Source organism: Chiloscyllium plagiosum, unplaced genomic scaffold, assembly GCF_037043375.1.
Source record: "Chiloscyllium plagiosum isolate Xiang-an unplaced genomic scaffold, Cpla_swu_hap1 HiC_scaffold_47, whole genome shotgun sequence".
Taxonomy (NCBI): domain Eukaryota; kingdom Metazoa; phylum Chordata; class Chondrichthyes; order Orectolobiformes; family Hemiscylliidae; genus Chiloscyllium; species Chiloscyllium plagiosum.
In genome coordinates, this window is record NW_028270185.1 from 25,505,255 (window position 1) to 25,529,044 (window position 23,790).

At 42.2% G+C, this 23,790-nt stretch overlaps 1 pseudogene; it reads right to left on the minus strand.

Annotated features, from left to right (window-relative positions):
• Positions 1–1,636: 1,636 nt before the first annotated feature.
• On the minus strand, positions 1,637–19,638 carry LOC148136017 (putative G protein-coupled receptor 139; annotated as a pseudogene).
• Between the last annotated feature and the right edge of the window lie 4,152 nt (positions 19,639–23,790).

The following is a 23,790-nucleotide window of genomic DNA, read 5'->3' on the forward strand; positions in this document are numbered from 1 at the left end:
TTCTTCCAGTTTAAACTTCTATTGTACATATTTGTCCCCTTCTGGTTACCCTGAGTGTATGATAAGCGACTCTCATGGCGAGGACCTAGAACCATATTAAGGCTTGACTTGGGAAATAGAACATAGAACATAGAACAATACAGCACAGAACAGGCCCTTCGGCCCACGATGTTGTGCCGAACTTCTAACCTAGATTAAGTACCCATCCATGTACCTATCCAAATGCCGCTTAAAGGTCGCCAATGATTCCGACTCTACCACTCCCACGGGCAGCGCATTCCATGCCCCCACCACTCTTTGGGTAAAGAACCCACCCCTGACATCTCCCCTATACCTTCCACCCTTCACCTTAAATTTATGTCCCCTTGTAACACTCTGTTGTACCCGGGGAAAAAGTTTCTGACTGTCTACTCTATCTATTCCTCTGATCATCTTATAAACCTCTATCAAGTCACCCCTCATCCTTTGCCGTTCCAACGAGAAAAGGCCGAGAACTCTCAACCTATCCTCGTACGACTTCCTCTCCATTCCAGGCAACATCCTGGTAAATCTTCTCTGCACCCTCTCCAAAGCTTCCACATCTTTCCTAAAGTGAGGCGACCAGAACTGCACACAGTACTCCAACTGTGGCCTAACCAAAGTCCTGTACAGCTGCAACATCACTTCACGACTCTTGAATTCAATCCCTCTGCTAATGAACGATAATACTCCATAGGCCTTCTTACAAACTCTATCCACCTGAGTGGCAACCTTCAAAGATCTATGTACATAGACCCCAAGATCCCTCTGTTCCTCCACCTGACTAAGAACCCTACCATTAACCCTGTATTCCGCATTCTTATTTGTTCTTCCAAAATGGACAACCTCACACTTGGCAGGGTTGAACTCCATCTGCCACTCCTCAGCCCAGCTCTGCATCATATCTAAGTCCCACTGCAGCCGACAACAGCCCTCCTCACTGTCCACAACTCCACCTATCTTCGTATCATCTGCAAATTTACTGACCCACCCTTCGACTCCCTCATCTAAGTCATTAATAAAAATTACAAACAGCAGAGGACCCAGAACTGATCCCTGCGGAACTCCACTTGTAACTGGGCTCCAGGCTGAATATTTACCATCTACCACCACTCTCTGCCTTCGACCGGTTAGCCAGTTTTCTATCCAATTGGCCAGATTTCCCTCTATCCCATGCCTCCGGACTTTCCGCATAAACCTACCATGGGGAACCTTATCAAATGCCTTACTAAAATCCATGTACACTACATCCACTGCTCTTCCCTCATCCACATGCTTGGTGGACTTTTCCTTTTCCTACATGTCAATGCTAGAGCAAACAATTTGCACCAAACTCTAATGGCTCACCTTGTTTCTTTTCTTTTCCTTTGACATATACAAAAGACAAAAAAAACTCTGGAGAATTCAAGCAAACAATTTCTGGACAAAGGATTTGAACTTCTGGTTGCCACCCAAGTACCAGCCCGATAGACAGGTCTTTCACCCTCATTTGAAGTTATGAAAATATTACTGAGTAATAGTAAACACAAGTTATTCATACACCATTTAAAATTTGACTTCTATTTTATTCGATTCACATGCAAGGACTTCACTATGGCAACTTTGTATTCAGCCATTGTCATTGTTTATGCCATTTGGTAATGAGATTAAAAAAATATTTTAAATGCGTCCTTTAATTCTCTTCTAAATTTAGTCTGGGTCCCTGCATAAATACACGTATTGGTGCAAGAACTGAGAAGTTGTAACATATATCCGCATTCCTGGAGGATAAAGTTTGGGTCATTAGCATTGGAACCGATTGAATAATTGCTGCCTGAAATTTGATCAAATAAGAAATTTATAACATAGGCCAACCACAATAAGAGGAAACTTCCCGAGATGGCAAAGAGTAAAATAATGGACTTTCGGCGGCTTTCCATCTCTGTGTCACTCAGATTCTTACCATTGCTTTTTGCTCGAAGTCTCTGACGGACTCTGCTGGCCAACAGGATATGTCTGAAAATGTGTTGCTGGAAAAGCGCAGCAGGTCAGGCAGCATCCAGGGAACAGGAGAATTGACGTTTCGGGCAGAAGTCCTTCTGAGGGAGGAAGAGAGCTTCTTCAAGGAAGGCATCCTTGTAAGAGGATTCGCAGTAGGTTGAAATCTTTGAGGAGAAAGTGAGGTCTGCAGATGCTGGAGATCAGAGCTGAAAATGTGTTGCTGGAAAAACGCAGCAGGTCAGGCAGCATCCAGGGAACAGGAGAATCGATGTTTCGGGCATTCTCGAAACGTCGATTCTCCTGTTCCCTGGAAAGAAGGGCTTATGCCCGAAACATCGATTCTCCTGTTCCCTGGAAGAAGGGCTTATGCCCGAAACGTCGATTCTCCTGTTCCCTGGAAAGAAGGGCTTATGCCCGAAACGTCGATTCTCCTGTTCCCTGGAGAAGGCCTTATGCCCGAAACGTCGATTCTCCTATTCCCTGGAGAAGGGCTTATACCCGAAACGTCGATTCTCCTGTTCCCTGGATGCTGCCTGACCTGCTGTGCTTTTCCAGCAACACATTTTCAGCTCTGATCTCCAGCATCTGTAGACCTCACTTTCTCCCCACAGGATATGTCTAACAGTTATAACATTGAGCAGTAAAATTAAAATGAAAGGAAGACAAGGGGTTAGTATACGATCCAGCCAGTCATATACTCTCCATGCAATTAAATTGTAATTGCTTGCTTTTATACTGCAATAGCAGGGTACATTATCAATCATATACATTGGCTCAAATATGAAATAAAAAGGAATGTTTTTTTACACAGCACATCAAGCATATGATTGTTATCACCACAGCTGCTGTTTTCTCCATGCAGTATTTTGTTTTGAGTTCCTGGCAGCAAATGGCTAGGAACCGATCGAAGGTGAAAGCAACGGTTAACCAAACAGAACTGTCTCTGGAAGTACAACTGAGAACAATAACGAGGCTACATCCTGGGGTAGTAGAAAGGAAACTAGCAGGAAAATAAATAGCACGAAGTCGACTTAATATCACAGCACTGATAATAACCAAGAGATCTGTCACCGCCATCGATATCAAATACTGTGTAATGCACTTGGATAGACCACACTTTCCACGGCAGAGAATCACAATTGTTGCCAAATTAGCTGTAAGTAAATTACAGAGAAAAAGCATGAATTATTGATCACTTCACCGTCTGTTTCAAGCAAAATGATTTTGAAATCTATGTTGTTGATATTTTATGCATTACTAATGTTGAGAGCTATATCAACATATTACTGGAGACGCTCATTGGACTTGAAATGTTAACGTCAGTTTCTCTTCAGAATGCTGCCAGTCCTGCTGAGATTTTTTTCCAAAACTTTATGATTTTGTTTCTGACTTCCAGTATTCTCAGTTTTATGAATTTCAAATCAATACTTTACTGCTTGTATATTACATTCTATATGATCTAAAGAAAATGCTAATGATGCAGTGACACTTATAATCAAGTGCAACATTTTTATAATTTATTCATACCTTTGTTATTCTTTTATGAAGTTGTTTAACTTGGGGAACATTCAAACAACACTGTCCAATCACTGGCCAATGTTAGCGAGTTTTGAGAAGATTTGTAGCTCAGGTTGAGGTTTTGGATGCAAGTTAGCTTGCTGAGCTTGGAGGTTCATTTCCAGACGTTTTGTTACCTTACTAGGTGACATCTTCAGTGGGCCTCATGCAAAGCAATGCTGAAAATTCCTGCTTTCTATTTATATGTTTGGGTTTCTTTGGGTTGGTGATGTCATTTCCTGTGGTGATGTTATTTCCTGTGGTGAAGTCACTTCCTGTTCCTTTTCTCAGAGGGTGGTAGATGGGATCTAACTTGCTGTGTTTGTTGATAGAGTTCCAGTTGGAAAGCCATGCTTTTAGGAATTCTCGTGTGCGTCTTTGTTTGGCTTGTCCTTGAATGGATCTGTTGGCCCAGTCGAAGTGGTGTCCTTCCTTATCTGTATTTGAGCTTAAACATGTGTTGCTAGAAAAGCGCAGCAGGTTAGGCAGCATCAAAGGAGCAGGAGAATCGACGTTTCAGGCATTTAAATAAATTTAAACACAAACCTTTATGTTTCCTGTCTCTGCATGTCGAGATCCCACCTTTCCTTCTCCTACACTGTCTCTTTTTTTGGTATCTGATTTGACCTCAATTCACATGGGTGTTTGGATCCTTTGATGCTGCCTGACCTGCTGCGCTTTTCCAGCAACACATTTTTAAGCTCTGATCTTCAGCATCTGCAGTCCTCACTTTCTCCTTATCTGTATTTGAGGATACTAGTGAGAAAGGGTCATGTCTTTTTGTGGGTAGTTGGTGTTCATGTATCCTGGTGGCTAGTTTTCTGCCTGTTTGTCCAATGTAGTTTTTGCTATAGTCCTTGCATGATATTTTGTAAATGACATTGGTTGTGCTCATTGTCTGTATCGGGTCTTCCAAGTTCATTAGCTGTTGTTTTAGTGTGTTGGCAGGTTTGTGGGCTATCGTGATGTCAAGGGGACTGAGTAGTCTGGCAGTCATTTCCGAGATGTCTTTGATGTAGGGGAGAGTGGCATTTATCTGCTTGTTTAGATTTGTTGCTGAGAAATCGGTAGACTGTGTTCATTGGGTACCCATTCTTTTTGACTACACGGTTTAGGTGATTTTCCTCTGCTCTGCATAGTTCTACTGTGCTGCAGTGTGTGTTGGCTCATTGAAATAATGTTCTGGTGCAGCTTCGCTTGTAGATGTTGGGATGATTGCTTCTGTAGTTCAATATTTGGTCTGTGTGTGTTGTTTTTCTGTAGACGCTAATTTGAAGTTCCCCATTGGCTGTTCGCTCTACTGTGACATCTAGGAATGACAGTTTGTTGTTATTTTCCTCTTATTTAGTGAATTTTATGCCAGTAAGGATATTACTGATGGTCCTGAAAGTTTCCTCTAACTTGTTTCGTTTAGTAATGACAAAGGTGTCATCCACATAGCGGACCCAGATTTTGGGTTGGATGGTTGGCAGAGCTGTTTGCTCAAGTCTCTGCATTACTGCCTCTGCTAAGAACCCTGATATCCAATTTCTATCAACATCCATTTCCACTGCCACAAACCCTTTTGACATTTAAGCTTCCTACATGCTAAATTATGCCTTACTCACTACAAGGAGATGTCTCACTCCATTTTTAACTTCGTTTTTTTTTAAAAAATCTTATTTAATTTCCAAAACAGTTCATATATTAGATTGCCTTGAAATAGCAGCAACTGAATTACGTTAAAGCCTTCAACACGATAGAAAAAGGCAGAAATAATGATTGTTTACTGAATAAGTTAATTAATTTGTAGGCATTGTGAGAAATGACAATAAAATGTATCTCAATAACAGCGGAATCAAGATATTGAGGGAAAACATTACATACTTAACAACAATTTCACAGTAAATATTTGAAATGATGAGTGTGCAGTAAAAATAGGCAATGAATGAAATATGGCTTCTGAACAAATATATCTGCCATCACTTCATTTACATTGCTGCAACTCACCAGTTTATGTCTGTTATATCAGTGTTAATGGGTCCAAATTCTTGAAATAGCTCCCTAATAATATTGCAGAACGAATTGACTGCAAAGTTTCAAGAAGGTAGCACAATAGTTATAATACAACTTTGAATGGAAGCAGTTATTGGCAATGATTGAATAGTATCAAGGTGCATAAATTCTCAGGGCCAGATAGATCAATCCTAGAACACTGAGTGGTCAAGGGAATTGATTTCTGTGGCCTTGACAGTGCTATTTTTATTTTGTTTTAGTTACATGAAATCTCTCAGAAGAATGAACAGTAGCCAGTTTTGTTCCTTGTTCAAGAAGGGCAATAGGGATAATCCTGGAAATTATAGGCAAAGGAGCATTACTTCAGTAGTAGGGAAATTATTGGAGAAGATTCTTAGGGACACAATGTATTTCTAAGTTGAAAAAAACGTTCAATCTAAAATATTTAATAGTGAAATGCTGTTCACCCTGCCTGATGCATGAGTTTCCATTTGCTATCTTGACAGAGGTCTACATCCCATCCATTGTGGAAGTGAATAGTGCACTTGACATTATATATGATGCTATGTGCAGTATTGAATCAGGATATCTCAAGGCCTTGTTTATGGTAGCAGGTGACTTCAACCAGGCCAACGTCAATAATATGGTAGCAAAATATCACCAGCACATCTATCCTATCAGAAGTCTGAACATCCTTGAGCATTGCTTTACAAGCACCAAAACTGCCTACCACTCCATCTCCCATCGGTATTTTGGAAAATTAGACCACAACACTGTGCTCCCTTTAAGGCTTGCAAGCAGAAATTAAAGCTTGTGGACCCAATTTGGAAAGTCATGCAATGTTGGCTGGAGGAAAAAGAAGGGCTTCTGTGGGACTGCTTAGATTTGGTGGTATATATTCAAGAATTCAGTGAACAACCTAAATGAGCATGCCACTACCGTAACAGACTTCATGAGTAAGAGTGTAAATGACAACCTCATAAGAAATTAATCAAAACGTTCCCCAACCAGAAAGCATGGTTGAGTCAGGAGAACCACTCTGTATTGTAGTCCATGAGTGAGACAATCAAGTCAGGGACCCTGACCTACAGAGGATATCCAGGGACCGCCTTCACAAGACCATCATGGATGCCAACGGGCAATATCAAACTAAGCTGAAGACCCAGACTAACCACGTGTCCATCCCAAGTTTGTTGCAAGGATTAACGTTATAGCAGGTCACACAGTGAATTCAAACAGAATTGTGAGCAACAGTGCATTCCTACCTCATGAGCACAATGCACTGTACATTCACTTTGAACAGAAGGGCAATGAAACAATATCACCTGTTCTAACAGCCTCGAATACATCTGTACATTCGGTCACTGCTAGATCATCATCTTCAAGGTGAACTCACCAAATGTGATGGGCCAAAGGAATGCTGTATGGACCATTGGAAGAAGCATCTGTAGACATCTTTAGCCTCTTTTTACTACGATCTTGTGTCTTCAACTGCTGCAGGAAGCCCACCATCATCGCAGTGCAGGTGAAGAATCATAGAGCATGCATCAATGACGGCAGCCCGGTGTCTCTAATATCCATAATTCTGAAATGTTTTGGGAGGTGGGCCACGGCTTACATCAAGCCAGCCTCCCAGATCAACTTGATCCCTTGCAATTCACCTACTAGTGCAAATAGCCCACGGCTAATGCCAGCTCCCAGGCCCTACACGCATCACTGGAGCATCCCTTGGGTGACACGTTAGCTTAGTCATTAGCAGCTGCCTCACAGCGTCAGTGATCTGAGATTGATTTCACATTCAGGTGACTGTGTGTGTGTGGAGTTTGCATACTCTCCCCATGACTGTGTGGCTTTTATATGGGTGTTGCGCTTTCCTCCCACAGTCCAAAACTGCGCAGATTTGGCAAAGCTAAATTGCCCATAGCATCCAGGGATGTGAAGGTTGGGTGGATTAGCCAAGGAAAACGTAGGGTATGAGTGGGATTCTCTTCAGAGAATTGGGCTGGGTTTGATGGGCTGAATGCCCCTCTTCCACACGATAGGGATTCTATTATATTCTATGATTCTATTTGGACACTAAGGATACCCGTAAATCAGGCTCGTTCTTATTGACTGCAGCTCCCCTTAAATACCATATTAACAAACTCATCTCTATCCTCTATAGAGCCTCTATAATAGGATTCTCGCCTTCCTGACCAAAGAACTGCCATCAGGAAGGATGGATTATGACACCTCCTTCACGATAATCCTTAACACTGGTTCTCCGCAAAGCTGTGTACTCAGCTCCCTATTAACTTTTGATATGCACATGACTGTGTGGCTAAATTCCATGCCAACTCTGTTCACATGTTTGCTGACAACACCGTCATTGTAGTTGGGTCTCAAGATAGAGTACAAGAAAGATACGGAATGCTTAGTGGCATGGTGTAAAGACAATAATCACTCCATCAAATTCAGCAAAATGAAAGAGCTGGTGATTGACTTCCAGAGTTTCAGTGGAAGGCACACCTCTGTCTGCATCAATTGTGCTAACTGGGGATGGTCAAGACCTTCAAGATCCTGGGAAAATGATCACCAACAATCTGTCCTGATCTACACATTTTGACACTATAATTAAGAAAGCACAACATTCCTCTTGCAGTGCTAGGGACCCGGGTTCGATTCTAGACTTGGGCGACTGTCTGTGTGGATTTTGCACATTCTCCTTGTGTCTGTTCCGGTTTCCTCCCACAGTCCAAGGATGTGCAGGTCAGGTGAATTGGCCATGCTAAATTGCCCATAGTAATAGGTGCATTAGTAGGGAATGGGTCTGGGTGGGTAACTCTTCAGAGCGTCGGTGTGTACTTGTTGGGCCAAAGGGCTCGTTTCTACACTGTAGGTAATCTAATCTAAAAAGTATCTTAAAAATTTCTATAGATGCATCGTAGAAAACATCCTGTCAGGATATATCACAGCATGGCGTGGTAACTGCTGCTCCCAAGGTGCAAGAAACTACAGGCAGATGTGAACACAGCACAGTCCATCACACAAAGCAGCCTCTCATCTATTAACATCATCTATACTTCGACTGAATCAGGAAAGCAACCAGTATAATCAAAGAGACTCCCACCTCGATTATACATTCTCCCACCCTCTTCCATCATGCAGAACATAAAGAAGTTTGAATACACATTCAAAAAGACTCAAGAACAACCTCTTCATTGTTGTTATCAGACTTTTGCATGAATATTTTAAATGTTAATGCTTATCTCTCTCTGCATTTCTGTGCACCTGTATCAATGCATCATGCGCTCTGTTCTGTTAACATGATGCACTTGTACTTTACAATCTGCCTATAAAGCACATAAAACAACCCTTTTCACTGAATTACAGCAGATGTGACAGTAACAGATCAAATTAATCAAGAATTGACTTAATACAGACAGCATTAATTTGTGTGGGGAACATCCTGTCTTACAAATTATATTGAGTTATTTGAAGAAGTAACAGTGATGTTTGATGAAGGTCAGTTGACCGATGTTGTGTGCATGGAATTCACGAAAAAATATTTGATAGGATTCCTTATGGTGGATTGGTTCAGAAGTGTAAGTCCCATGGGACTTATAGTGATTCGGTAAGACGTTTGCACATTTGGTTTGCTTATAGAAGACGGGGGTAGTTATGGAGGCATAGATTTCTAACTGGAGGTCTGTGATCAGTTGTGTTCCACAGGGATCAGTACTGGGACTTCTGTTTGTAATTCATGTACGTGATTTTATTGAAAAGGTCAGTGACCTGATTCGTATGTTTGCAGATGACATGCAAATTGATGGAGTCGTAATTAATAAGGACATTTGTCACAAGTTACAGCAGGACATAGATCAATTGGAAAGTTGTGCAGAGAAATGTAAAATGGAGTTCAAGTGTGAATTGAAGCATTTGGAATGGTCAAGTTCAACAGGAAACTATATGTTAGATCTCTTAGAAACATTGAAATAATAGTAGGTTTTGGGTTAGACATTCATTGCTCCCTCAACATGGTAACCAAGTTTGCTAATGTGGCAAAGAAGGCAAATGACATGCTTACTGTCCTCAGTAGGCAAAGTTAAGAATCACACAATACTCAGTTATAGTCCAATAGATTAATTTGGAAGCACTAACTTTTGGAGCACTGCTCCTTCTTAATGTGGTTGTGGAGTATAAGATCGTAAGACACAAAATTTATAGCAAACATTTACACAGTGATGCAATTGAAATGATATATTGAAAAAGACCAGGATTTTTCGAATCTTTTAGAATGGCCATGTTGGTTTAAATTCTTCCATATGTAAATAACAGAACATTTTTTAAAGTTATGTTCTCAAGTGAACATTAGTAATAGTTGCCATGTCATCTCAGGTAATGCAATGGAGGGGTGAGGTGCCCTGTGTGAGACTGTCTGTGCTCCAATATTCAGATTGATTCTATTTCTAAAGAACCTTCAGTGGATTCATGCAGTTTTTGAGTAAACTAAAATATAATTCTGCGAGTAAACATTCACCCCACAAATGTTTATGTATGAGTGTGCATGTGGCTGTGTATGTTGGGGGGAAGGGTATAAGTCTATACCCCTTTGGGGGGGAAGAGTATGAGTGTCTGTGAGAAAGTATGTGTATGCGTGTGAGTGTGAGTGTAAAGGGTGTGTGTGTGGGTGTGAGTGTGGGTGTGTATGAGTGTATGAGAGCGAGCTTGTGTATGAGAGAGGGTCTGCATGAGTTTATGCGTCTGTACATGTGTGTGCATATGTGTGTCTGCGTTTGTGTGTGTATGTGAGAGTGAGAGAGAGAGAGTGTGTGTGTAGTGCAGTGGGGGTCACCTGTAGTGTGACATGAACCCAATGTCCTGGTTGAGGCCATCCTGATGGGTACCAAACTTGGTTATCAGCCTCTGTTCGGCCACTTTGCGTTTTTGCCTGTCCCAAAGTCCACCTTGAAGGATGGTCATGTCCCTGACTGCTGACGTATTCTCCAACTGGAAGGGAACATTCCTGTCTGTTGATTGTTGTGCAGTATCTATTCATCTGTTGCCATAGCCTTACAGCTTACTGTAAGGAAGTGTACCGAGAAATGAACAACCAGAAACACTACAGGCAACTACGGGCTGATCCGACTAAAGAACACACCCATGAACTAAAAACATTGATCAGAACTTTGGATCCAGTTCTTCACAGTTTCCTACATATCGTCACCCCGTGTAATTCTCATGTAGGTGACTTCTACTGTTTTCCAAAGATACACAAAGCCAACAGACCAGGACGTCCCATTGTATCAGGCAATTGGACCCTGTGAGAACCTCTCTAGCTATGTTGAAGGAATCTTGAAACCCATTGTACAGGGGACCTCCAGTTTCTGTCATGACACCAGAGATTTCTTACAGAAACTCATCACTCATGCACCAGTTGAATTAGGAACATTCTTCGTCACAATGGACGTTTCAGCACTCCACATCAGCATCCCCCACAATGATAAGATCACGTCAACAGCCTCAATACTTAACACCACCAACTGCCAATCTCTACACACCGTCCTACAACTCATCCACTTTATTCTCGACCACAATGTCTTTACCTTTAGCAACCAGTTCTTGATACTGACACATGGAACAGCCATGGGGACCAAATTTACACGCCAATATGCCAACAGTTTCATGCACAGGTTCATACAAGACTTCTTCTCCATGCAGGATCTCCAATCAACACGATACACTCGGTATATTAATGACATTTTTTTCCTCTCATCCATGTTGAGAAGTCACTGAAACAACTACACAGTGATATCAATGAGTTTCATTAAACCATCAAATACATTATGGACTACTCTTTAGCATATGTCTCATTACTGGGACACATTCATCTCCACCAAGGATGGGTACCTCAGCACCTCACTCTACTGCAAACCCATGGATAACCTCACGATGGTACACTTCTTCAGCTTCCATCCAAACATATTAAAACATCCATCCCCTATGGACACACCCTTTGCAGATGTATGATCTGTTCAGATGAGAAGGAATGTAACGGGCACTTGTCGTCATAAGAATGGGGTTAAATGCTCAACTGCCAGTTCTGACGTGCCACAGCAAGAAACTGGAATGAACTCCTCAGGAGACATATACGAGCTGCAACCGACAGGGACTCCTTCATTGTCCAGTACTTCCAAGAGCTGAAAAACTATGACGTGTTCTTCGCAGCCTGCAAAGAGCATGAGCACCTCACCAAAACCTTCCTCTTGCCTCCTTTTCGCCTTTCAACAGCAACCAAACCTTAAACAGATCATAGTTCACAGCAAACTGCCCGATTTTCAGGTCAATACCATACAAAAAGTCACGGCAGATGCTGCAAGATGAGTCAGTGTCGACAAGGATACAACCATTACACGTGGGGACACCACACACCACATACATGGCAGGTACTCATGTGACTTGGCAAATGTTGTTTACCTCATTCGCTGTAGGCAAAGATGCACTGAGGCATGATACATTGGTGAGACCAAACAAAAGCTACGGCATCAGATGAATGGACACTATTAAACAATCGACAGACAGGAGTGTTCCCTCCGAGTCGGATAACACTTCAGCTGTCTGCGACATTTGACCTTGGACCTTCGGGTGACCATCCTCCAAGGTGAACTTTGGGACAGGCAACAATGCAAAGTGGCCAAGCAAAGGCTGATAGCCAAGTTCGGTACCCACTACAGGTGCACCACTGCACTACACACTCTCTTTCACACACACACACACACCCTATAGACTCTAACACTCATGCAGACCTTCTCTCATACGCAGCTCTCTCCCATACACTCACACATATACACACACACTCTCACACAAACACTCATACCCCCCCACACACACACGCACGTATATATATAAGTTTATGGGGTGAATTTGTATTTGCAGAATTATGCTTTATTTTGCTCAAACTGTAATCCATATAAGCTTCTGTAAATCCCTATCTTAGAAATAGAATTTGTCTGAACATCGGGGCACAGACAGCCCCACACAGGGCTCCTCATACCTCAAATGCATTATCTGAGATGAGATGGCACCTGTTCTCAAAGTTCACTCGAGAACGTAAATTAAAAAAAAGGTTCTGAGATTTATATATGAAAGAATTTATATATGAAAGCAACTTCGACATTCTCCTCATTTGTAATGCAATCTCCTACCTCAGGCAAACTGTCTGTGTGGGTTTCCTCCAGGGTGCTCCGGTTTCCTCCCACAGTCCAAAAATGTGCAGGTTAGGTGAATTGGCCATGCTAAATTGTCCATAGTGTTAGGTGAAGGGGTAAATGTAGGGGAATGGGTCTGGGTGGGTTGCTCTTCGGAGGGTCGGTGTGGACATGTTGGGCCTAAGGGCCTGTTTCCACACTGTAAATAATCTAATAAAATATATTATTTACATCCTTCGTTATCCTACCCAAAACATCTAAAGTCTGGAATGTTGAATTGGAACAACACATCCATCCAAAGACAAGCCAAACAAAATCATGCACGAGAATTCCTAGAAGCATGGCATTCCAACCGGTACTCTCTCAACAAACACATCGAGTTAGACTCCACCTATCAACGCCTGAGAAAAGGAACAGGAAGTTACTTCATCACAGGAAATAACATCATCATAGAAAATGACGTCACCAACCCAAAGAAACCCAAACATATAAATAGAAAGCAGGAATTTTCAGCATTGCTTCACATGAATTCCAGTGAAGATGTCACCTAGTAAGGTAACAAAACGTCTGGAAATGAACCTCCAAGCTCAGCGAGCAAACCTACATCCAAAAGCTCAACTTCTCAACACTCTTCTCAAAACTCACTTGAATTGCCTACCCTGCCCTTCTCTTAAACAGGCTTCTATACAGGCAGATTCTGCACTCATCTGCCTGATGTATTGTACACTTTGCAAAAAAAAAATGTACTTCACACAGCAACGTGTGAAATTTTCTTTCAACTGGCCCTCGCCTTTACTTCCTATTAAAGTGATCTGATTTAACCTTTATCTTCTCCTCAATGACTCTAGTTGCTGTTCTGTTTCCATCCGCTGTTCCACAGTAATTCAAACCCAACTGACTAGTAGCAAGTCTCCCTGCAAACGTGTTCGTGCCCCTCTAGTTCAGAAACAAGCCATCCTTGTGGATGCTCCTCCCCTGAAAGAGATCGCAATGATCCATCTTAGGCCCTCACAACTCCATCAGCTCTTTAGTCACACGCTCAAATGTAGTATCTCCATATTTCTGGCCTTGCAAGCATGTGGCATAGGGATTAAAACCCCAGAGGTCCTGCTTTCAATCATTCTATCCAGTTCCCTAATTTATGTTTGCAGGACATTATATCTTCCTGTTTATATCTTCAGCACCAATGTGGTCCATGATACTTGGCTGTTCATCCTTCCCTTTGACAACACCTAATGACAGCTCAGAGACATCCTTGACCCGAGCAATAGTGAAGCAATACACATATGATGTCTTGCTTGCGGCCACCTGAAAGTCTACCTGTGTCCTTAACTACAATGTTCCCAAAGCTTATCTCTCACCAATACTTGTACCCTCCTTTTTGTACAATAGAATCAACCATGGTGCCACTGATCTGGCTGCTGATGTCGTCTTCCCTTGTTAAGCCATACCTAGCACTCCACCCCAGAATAATACAAATCTGTATATACGTGTGAAAAGGAACAGCCATATGGGATTCCTAGACTGCCTTTTTGCCTTTCCTGGCTGCCACTTATCGATCTGGCTGAACGTTTCACGTGACCACACCCCTCAAACTTCCATCCAGAAATTTCCTGCCTCTTCAATGCTCCATCCCGTGTTCAACTGCTGTTCTAACAAATCTATGTTCTGAAAGGAAATTCAGGTCAATACATTTCTTGTCGAGCAAGTGACTAAGATATTTGACTTTTCCCTGATCTCATACTCTCTCAGGATGAACATACCACTTTAGTAACTGCAATTACTACTGTTATAGAAACTATCATATTAAAAGAAATTTCAATTCCATACCTTGCTGTACATCAATGCTATTTGCCCTCCTCAGCAAAGCCTGATGATCATGGAAGTCCATACTTTGGTTTCAACAGCAGCTCGAGATTACCTCCCTTTTATATGCTGTCAGTAAGAACTCAAAGTTCTCCCAACGATTTCTCAGTTCCTTCTCACTACTACTTTCTATTGGATGCTCTTTTTCCAGTTGAACACTAAATTCGTGCAGAATCCTCCTCTACTACTTCTCTCTACCACATTCACCATGAATGAAGGAAAAAGATAAAATAAGCACCAAACCAGCTGTGTTTTATCTCAGTGAAATAATGAAGATTAGTAAGAATGCAATGAACAGTAGAGGTCAAAGAATTGAATGCAGTCAAGATTGACTCTCAACTGCGCTTAGAAATGGCCTTGCTAACCACTTAGTTGTATCAAACACTACAAAGTCTCAACAGAGAAATGAAACCGAATGGAGCACCTGCCATCAATCGAAGGACTCAAAAAGATAAAGGCATAAACAGCCCTACAGATCCTGCAAAGTCCTCCTTACTCTCTTCTGGAGGGTAGTGCCAATATTGGGAGAGCTATCTCAATGACTCTTAAAGCAACAGCCTGAAAAAGTCATACTCATGGAATCATATCTGAAAATGTCCCTGAGAGTGCCATCACTATTGCTGAATACGTCCTGTCAACAGGCAGGACAGACCAAGCAGTGATGGGTGATTACAATGTCCATCACCAACAATAGCTTAGTAGCAACACTAATAGTTGGGCTGAGCATATCCTAAAGAACATAGCTATGAGATTGGATCTATGGCAGCTAGTGAATGAACAGAAAAGAGGACATAAAACATACTTGACCTCATCCTTGCCAATCTTCTGTCTTTTGAAGCTGTGATGACACTGTCTCTTTGACAAGGTTATGTTGTCTTTGTTTTTTTTCAACAGGATTCATAAAGGCAGAGGTTCTGATACGTCTGGAATTATCTTCTTGAAAAGTTTTAAGTCTTTTTGAGAAAACATATATGTTTTCTAAAGGGGAATGGCCAGTTCTCCCAGTGCAGGGTTTGGTTTTAGCAAGCAGTCTATAATTGAAGCTGCGGGTCAAAAAAAAAACAGCTCCATATTGATTTTTCTCTCTCACTCTGACATCTATCCTGTAAGAACCTGTATTTGATTTTAATTATTCTTGTCAAGGGAAAGTTTATAGGAATGTTGCAAATATTTGGAGCAGCATCATTAATATGCTGTAGAGTAGATTCGGTTTTCAGTAAGTTAAACTATTCTAAATTTGGTTCTTTATTTTGTGTTTCTGTTAGTAGTCTGTAAATAAATTATATTTTGTGTAAAACTGAGTTGTAGGGCCAGCTGCGTCACTTCTGGAATATCCTCTCTACATCTGCATAAACAACTCGTGAACTTAGGATCTGGGCTGCCTACTTGAAATGTTTTGAGGGTGGTCTGACTTGGTCCATAACAACGTACCTGCCACTGACAGTATTGGTAAGAGTGACTACCCCATACTTGCTTTTGAAGCGAAATCTTGCCTTCAAACTGAGAAAGCCCTCAATGTGTTGTGTGTCGCTATCACCATCTTAAATGGGACAGACCTCGAGCATATCCAGCAACTCAAGGTTAAGTATTCAAGAGGTAATGTGGGCCATTTACAGAAATAGATTCATACTCAAGTACAATCCACAACAGCTGGCTCAGGATAGTGCCCAATCAACCATTGCAATCGAGTGACGAGTTCAACACTGCTTTAGTGGAGAGTGCAGGAGGATATGCTAGGAGCAGCACCAGGCATACCGAAAATTGAAGTGGCAAGGTGATATGAAAATATCAAACAGGATTACTTGCATGCTGAAATAAGGAGCAAACAATCAACAGAGCTAAGCTAGCCCACAGAAAGAACATCAGCTCCAAATCTAGTCGTGGATGGTGGTGAACAATTAAACAATGTCACGGGGAGAGGTGACTCCGCAAATATCTTCATCCTCAAAGATGGTAGAGTCCAACACAACAGTATAAAAAATAGGCTGAAGCTTTTGCAACAATCAGAAAAGTCGAGGTAATGATCCATCTTGGCCTCCTTCACTCGTCCCTCAAATTATACATACCAATCTGTAGCTAATTCAGTTCATTCCACATACAACCACAGAGTCATAGAGATGTACAGCATGGAAACAGACCCTTTGGTCCAACCTGTCCGTGCCAACCAGATATCCCAACCCAATCTAGTCCCACCTGCCAGCACCCTGCCCATATCCCTCCAAACCCTTCCTATTCATATACCCATCCAAATGCCTCTTAAATGTTGCAATTGTACCAGCCTCCACCACTTCCTCTGGCAGCTCATTCCATACACGTACCACCCTCTGTGTGAAAAAGTTGCCCCTGAGGTCTCTTTTATATCTTTCCCCTCTCACCCTAAACCTATGCCCTCTAGGTCTGGACTCCCTGACCCTAGGGGAAAAGACTTTGCCTATTTATCCTATTCATGCCCCTCATAATTTTGTAAACCTCTATACGGTCACCCTTCAGCCTCTGCACTCCAGGGAAAACAGCCCCAGTCTGTTCAGCCTCTCCCTATACCTCAAATCCTCCAACCCTGGCAACATCCTTGTAAGGATAATAAATAAATTGTATAAGGCATAGTATACTGCATTTTCTATGGGCGCTGACAAAATTCCTACAATCATCATGATAACTTCTGCTTTAGAACTTGCCATTTCACAGAGTCAAGATCTTCGAGAACAGCTACAACTCTGGCATCCAACGAATAATGTGGAAAATTGTCTAATTATGTCCTGTACACAGAAATGTGCGCAAATCCAATTACCAGCATATTAGGCTACTCATAATCATCAGTAACGAGATGGAATGTGTCTACCAGATCCATTCAACGTCTGACCTCATTGCAGCCTTGGCTCATATATGGACAAAAGAGAAGACTTCCAGAGGTGAACTGAGAGTGACAGCCTTTATTATCAAAGCCACATTTTATGAATACATCATCAAGTAGCTCTAGCAAAACTGAAATCAATGAATATTGGAGGCAAATGTTCGTTGATTAGTATCATTACTGGCACATAGGCAGATGCTTGTGATTGTTGGAAGTGAGTCATCTGAGCTCCAGAACATCTCTGCAGGAGGTCTTAAAGGTTGTGTCTAAGTCCCACCCAGATACTTCATTAGTGACTTTCATAGCAAGGTCAGAAGAAGGGGTGTTCACTAATGATTGCACAATGTTCAGCACCATTTGTGACTTCTCAGATACCGAAACAGTCCATGTTCAATTGCAACAAGATCTGGCCATTATCCAGGCTGACAAGTGGCCAGTGATATTTATGCCACACAAATGCCAGGCAAAGAGAATCTCCAATAAGTGATGATTTAATCACCATGTTTGACATTCAATGATGGTATCATCACTAAATCACCCAAAACATGCATCCATAAATGACCAGACACTCAACTAGACTCAACAGATACACACAGAGGCCACAAGAACAAGTCAGAGGCAGAACTACTGCAGTGAGTAACCCAATCTTGATTCCCCCAAAACTTGACAACCGTCTTCAACACACAATTCAGGAGTGTAATGAAATATTCCCCACTTGGCTGGATGAATGCAGCTCCAACAAGACTCAAGAAACTTGACACCATAGAAGACAAAACAGCGTGTTCCATTGGCATTGCATCCACAAGCATCTAGCTCCCCATCAACAATGTTCAAAATCAAAAGCATACACTATCGACAAGATGCACTGCAGAAATGCACCAAAAATCCTTAGAAAATATCTACCAAACCCATGATCACTTCCATCTGGAGAGAAGAGGACAATAGGGAAACTGGTGTACCACCACCTGAAGGTGCCCCACCCAGCCAATCACCATGCTGACTTGGAAATATATCACCACTCCTTCACTGATGATTGACCAAGATCCCCATAACAGGATTATGCATCAAACTTGATCATGTGGATTGCAGCTTTTGAAAATAGCAGCTCACCAACACCGCCCAATGGCAAGTCAGAACAGACATGAAATATACCGCCCCCACCTTCCGACCCTGACCTCTGTCAAATAATATATTTGTATATCAATATGTTAGGCTGTATAAGTAAAAGAGAGAATATGATTTAAGGAATTATACATGGAGATGAGCAGTTAACAATGATTTAATAAAATTGTTCAACGCAAAACTGATATCAGCCAATGTGCAGGTAAGAGAACAAGACTGCTGAAATTACTTAACATAACAGATGCTGCAACCCTGATGACCGAGACAATAACGGAAAGAGGAACAGCAATATCGAACAAAGAACAATATATTCTCACAGTCTATTGTTTTCCGATCAAAACTAAATGTGAAAAATAAATATTATTCTGTGCATTTTAATTTGCTGCTCTGATGACCTAATTCACTATGTCTTTTTTTTATATACAGGATAGTACAGTTTGCAATATTAATTCACTTGTAAAAGGACAGGTGACATCTATTGAAATACGAAGGATAATCAAGCAAGCAAATTGATGTTAAAATGTTAGTTAATTAATTTGAATCCAACGTGAACAGGTCAGACCATTAACAGCACAAGTAGATATTTATGGTATTGCAAAGCACTCAGAATAAAATTCAGAAGGGCGCTGTGAGGAAAATGTATTCAATACGATAACTCCCGACGAATGCATCTAACACTCCGGCCAACCTAACATAGCCAATTTACCTAACCTGCACATCTTTGGAATGTGGGCAGAAACCAGAGCAGCTGGAGAAAACCCGCACAGAAGCATGTGCAACCTTCATATAGGCAGTGGCTCCAGGCCAGAACCGAGCCTGGGTCTGATTGCACTGTCAGGTGGTAGAGCTAACCACTGAACCACCATTCCACTAATGGCTATGCTGTATGAGGTTACATAGTTAAATAGTGGTGCTTTTCCAGCACCACTCCGATCTAAACTTACATAGTTAAATGTCCAATGCCTTGGTACTCCTTTCATTAAAGACATTACCTAGGACTCCAAAAGCTGCGAGAAGTGAATAATAAATGGCAAATGCTGGTCCATTTCCTGGTGCATGCATTTTCTGTGAGAGCAATGCACTGGTGCACTGTGTCCTCCCAAAGCAGCACCATGCCACGAGCATTTGTATCTGATTTTCACCTCAAGGGGACCAATTAGTCTGGAATATTGTCAGAGTTAGTGACAGTACTTTGAACAAACAAATTAATGCATTCACATTCACGCTTACATTTATTGATGCAATAAAACGTAGATTAGATTACTTACAGTGTGGAAATAGGCCCTTCGGCCCAACAAGTCCACACCGCCCTGCCGAAGCGCAACCCACCCATACCCCTACATTTACCCCTTACCTAACACTACGGGCAATTTAGCATGGCCAATTCACCTGACCTGCACATCTTTGGACTGTGGGAGGAAACCGGAGCACCCGGAGGAAACCCACGCAGACACGGGGAGAACGTGCAAACTCCACACAGTCAGTCGCCTGAGGCGGGAATTGAACCCGGGTCTCTGGCGCTGCGAGGCAGCAGTGCTAACCACTGTGCCACTGTGCCGCCCAGTGGCAGTTGGAATTCAATTTAGATAAATGTGAGGTGCTGCATTTTGGGAAAGCAAATCTTAGCAGGACTTTTACACTTAATAGTAAGGATCTAGGGAGTGTTGCTGAACAAAGAGACCTTGGAGTGCAGGTTATTAGCTCCTTGAAAGTCGAGTCACAGGTAGATAGGATAGTGAAGAAGGCGTTTGGTATGCTTTCCTTTATTGGTCAGAGTATAGAGTACAGGAGTTGGGAGGTCATGTTGCGGCTGTACAGGACATTGGATAGGCCACTGTTGGAATATTGCGTGCAATTCTGGTATCCTTCCTATCGGAAAAATGTTGTGAAACTTGAAAGGGTTCAGAAAGGATTTACAAGGATGTTGCCAGGGTTGGAGAATTTGAGCTATAGGGAGAGGCTGAACAAGCTGGGGCTGTTTTCCCTGGAGCGTCGGAGGCTGAGGGGTGACCTTATTGAGATTTACAAAACTATGAGGGGCATTAGATGACTTACAATTAGATTAGATTACTTACAGTGTGGAAACATGTCCTTCCGCCCAACAAGTCCACACCGACCTGCCAAAACGCAACCCACTGAGACCCATTCCCCTAGACCTAACACTACGGGCAATTTAGCATGGCCAATTCACCTAACCTGCACAGACTTTGGACTGTGGGAGGAAACTGGAGCACCCAGAGGAAACCCCTGCAGACACAGGGAGAATGTGCAAACTCCACACAGACAGTCGCCTGAAGTAGGAATTGAACCCGGGTTCAATTCCTGCAGCAGTGCTAACCACAGCCACCGTGCCGCCGACTTACAGCTAGGATAAATAGGCAAAGTCCTTTCCCTGGGGTCAGGGAGCCCTGAATGACAGGGCATAGGTTTAGGGTGAAAGGGGGAAGATATAAAAGAGACCTACAGGGCAACATTTTCATACAGAGGGTGGTACGTGTAGGGAATGAGCTGCCAGAGGCACTGGTGGAGACTGGTACAATTGCAACATGTAAAAGGCATTTGGATGTGTATATGAATAGGAAGGATTTGGAGGGATATGGGCCAGGTGCTGGCAAGGGGGAGCAGAATGGGTTGGGATATCTGGTCGGAATGGATGGGTTGGACTGAAGGGTCTGTTTCCGTGCTGTACATCTCTATGACTCTAAGTAAAACATTTGAAGTAATAAAGTATCATGTTCCTGTCCAATAGAATCTATTGATACAATGAGAAAATTCTTTGAGTTGCAATTGAAAGGGCATTTCTTATTCAGGAATTTCTCTATGATGTCTTGTTTATGGTCTTCAAGTGGCATCTAATAAAGTAATACAAACAAACTAGAAAGCAGCCCCCCCAAAAAAAGAATTAAAGTTATAACCATAACAAGTGTACAAGACTGGGGTAGGACATCTGTGTCATAATGAACCGTTGTTTTGGTTTGTTTATCTCTGTGTTTAATTCAGATGAAAGGTTAGAAAACTGCATCCCAAATATTTGGTAGCAGGATACCGTTCATCTCGTAAGATCCCAGAAACAAACTTGTTTATGATCGCATGCTGTTCACCGTCAATCAAACCCGCGCATCATTTTATAACACTTTGTAATGTGTCTCAAGTGTTCTGTATTAGATTAGATTAGATTACTTACAGTGTGGAAACAGGCCCTTCGGCCCAACAAGTCCACACCGACCCGCCGAAGCGTAACCCACCCATACCCCTACATGTACCCCTTACCTAACACTACGGGCAATTTAGCATGGCCAATTCACCTGACCTGCACATCTTTGGACTGTGGGAGGAAACCGGAGCACCTGGGAGGAAACCCACGCAGACACGGGGAGAACGTGCAAACTCCACACAGTCAGTCGCCGGAGGCAGGAATTGAACCCGGGTCTCTGGCGCTGTGAGGCTAACCACTGTGCCACCGTGCCGCCCACATGGTGCCTGTTCTGTATGTGCCTCATGACCTTTCACAACAAATAAGAAATGTATAACTTCCGCTCGCTTTGCATTCAGATTAGGAACCACATATTAAGGTATTTTTGTAAAGTGTGGGTGATAGCATCAGAGAGTCATAGAGATGTATAGCACGGAATCAGACCCTTCGGTACAACCCATCCATGCCGACCAGATATCCCAACCTAATCTAGTCCAACTTTCCAGCAGCCGGCCCATATCCGTCCAAACCCTTCCTAATTATACATCCACCCAGATGCCTTTTAAATGTTGCGATTATAATTGCCTGCACCACTTCCTCTGATAGCTCATTCCATACATGCACCACTCTCTGCATGAAAAAGTTGCCCTTTAGGTCTCTTTTATATCTTTCCCCCTCACCATAAAACTATGTCCTCTAGTTCTGGACTCCCCCATCCCAGGGAAAAGACTTCGTCTATTTATTCTATCCCTGCCTCTAATGATTTTATAAACCTCTATAAGGTCATCCCTCAGCTGGACTGATAGGGTTTGCATTCATGGCAAATACAATCCCCTATTTTAACCTCACCTACACAGGATAAATTTGCCACCAAGTGCAGATGCCGAGTTGACTGGTATTCTTGCACCAATACTGTTTTTAAAAGGCTACTCTGCAACCAGATCCACACAGCCAGCCTGGAGCAATCAGGTACTCCCTCTAACTTTCACCCCAGCAACAGGAGACAGGGTTAAAAAAAAGGCAATGGACAGTTACATTACAGAATGAAAAATCAAAGAAAATTAAAGTGGAAGAAAGATATCTATGCGAATCTGGTAAAAGTACAATGTCAGAATGCACTCCTGACATGCGGTCATTTTGTAGGTAAACCGGTAAATGATATTTTCAAAAATTCTATGTTATAACAAATAAAACTATCTCCTGGAAATAAAGACTGAGTTGATGACTGCCCAGTTTAATGTTCTCCAGCTGTCAATTGATAGCTACATAACACGTACTTCCAGAATGCAGTTTTGTCAAATTTGCCTGAAATGGGCTCAGCTCCTTGACTGAAACCGTGCAGTAGGATTTTGAAGTTCAGGTATCAGTTTCTGTGGCATTAGAGCTTTGCGAAACATTGTAGCTAGTTTAATAAAGTACTTGCTGACGTTTCTGTATATTGTCTATTGTGCACATGCCAACATTGTGGAGAAAACAGAAAACTGTAGCTGATTACAGTAGGTCAGTTCACCCCGTCCTGAACAGTTCAATGACCTTCCAAAATTTAGTGAAACTTTCTGATTTTAAGCTTTTTTTTTCTCTGAATCGTGACAATGCTATATACCCCATTATGCTGAGATAAAACAATTCCCTTATATTTCAAAAGACCAAGCAATGTCTGACAATGTCTGTTATCAGTCTTAACTTTCATACAAATCTTCTTCTGTTTAAAAAGGTTGGGAAACACAGAAATATCATGGAACATAGAACACAATAATATTGTGCAGAACATGCCCTTCGGCCCTCGATGTTGCGCCGACCTGTGAACTATTCTCAGCTCGTCCCCTACACTATCCCAAAATCATCCATGTGCTTATCTAAGGATTGTTTAAGTCTCCCTAATGTGGCTGAGTTGACTACATTAATAGGTAGGGCATTCCACGCCTTACCACTCTGTGTAAAGAACCTGCCTCTGACTTCTGTCTTAAATCTATCACCCCTCAGTTTGTAGTTATGCCCTCTCATACAAGCTGAGGTCATCA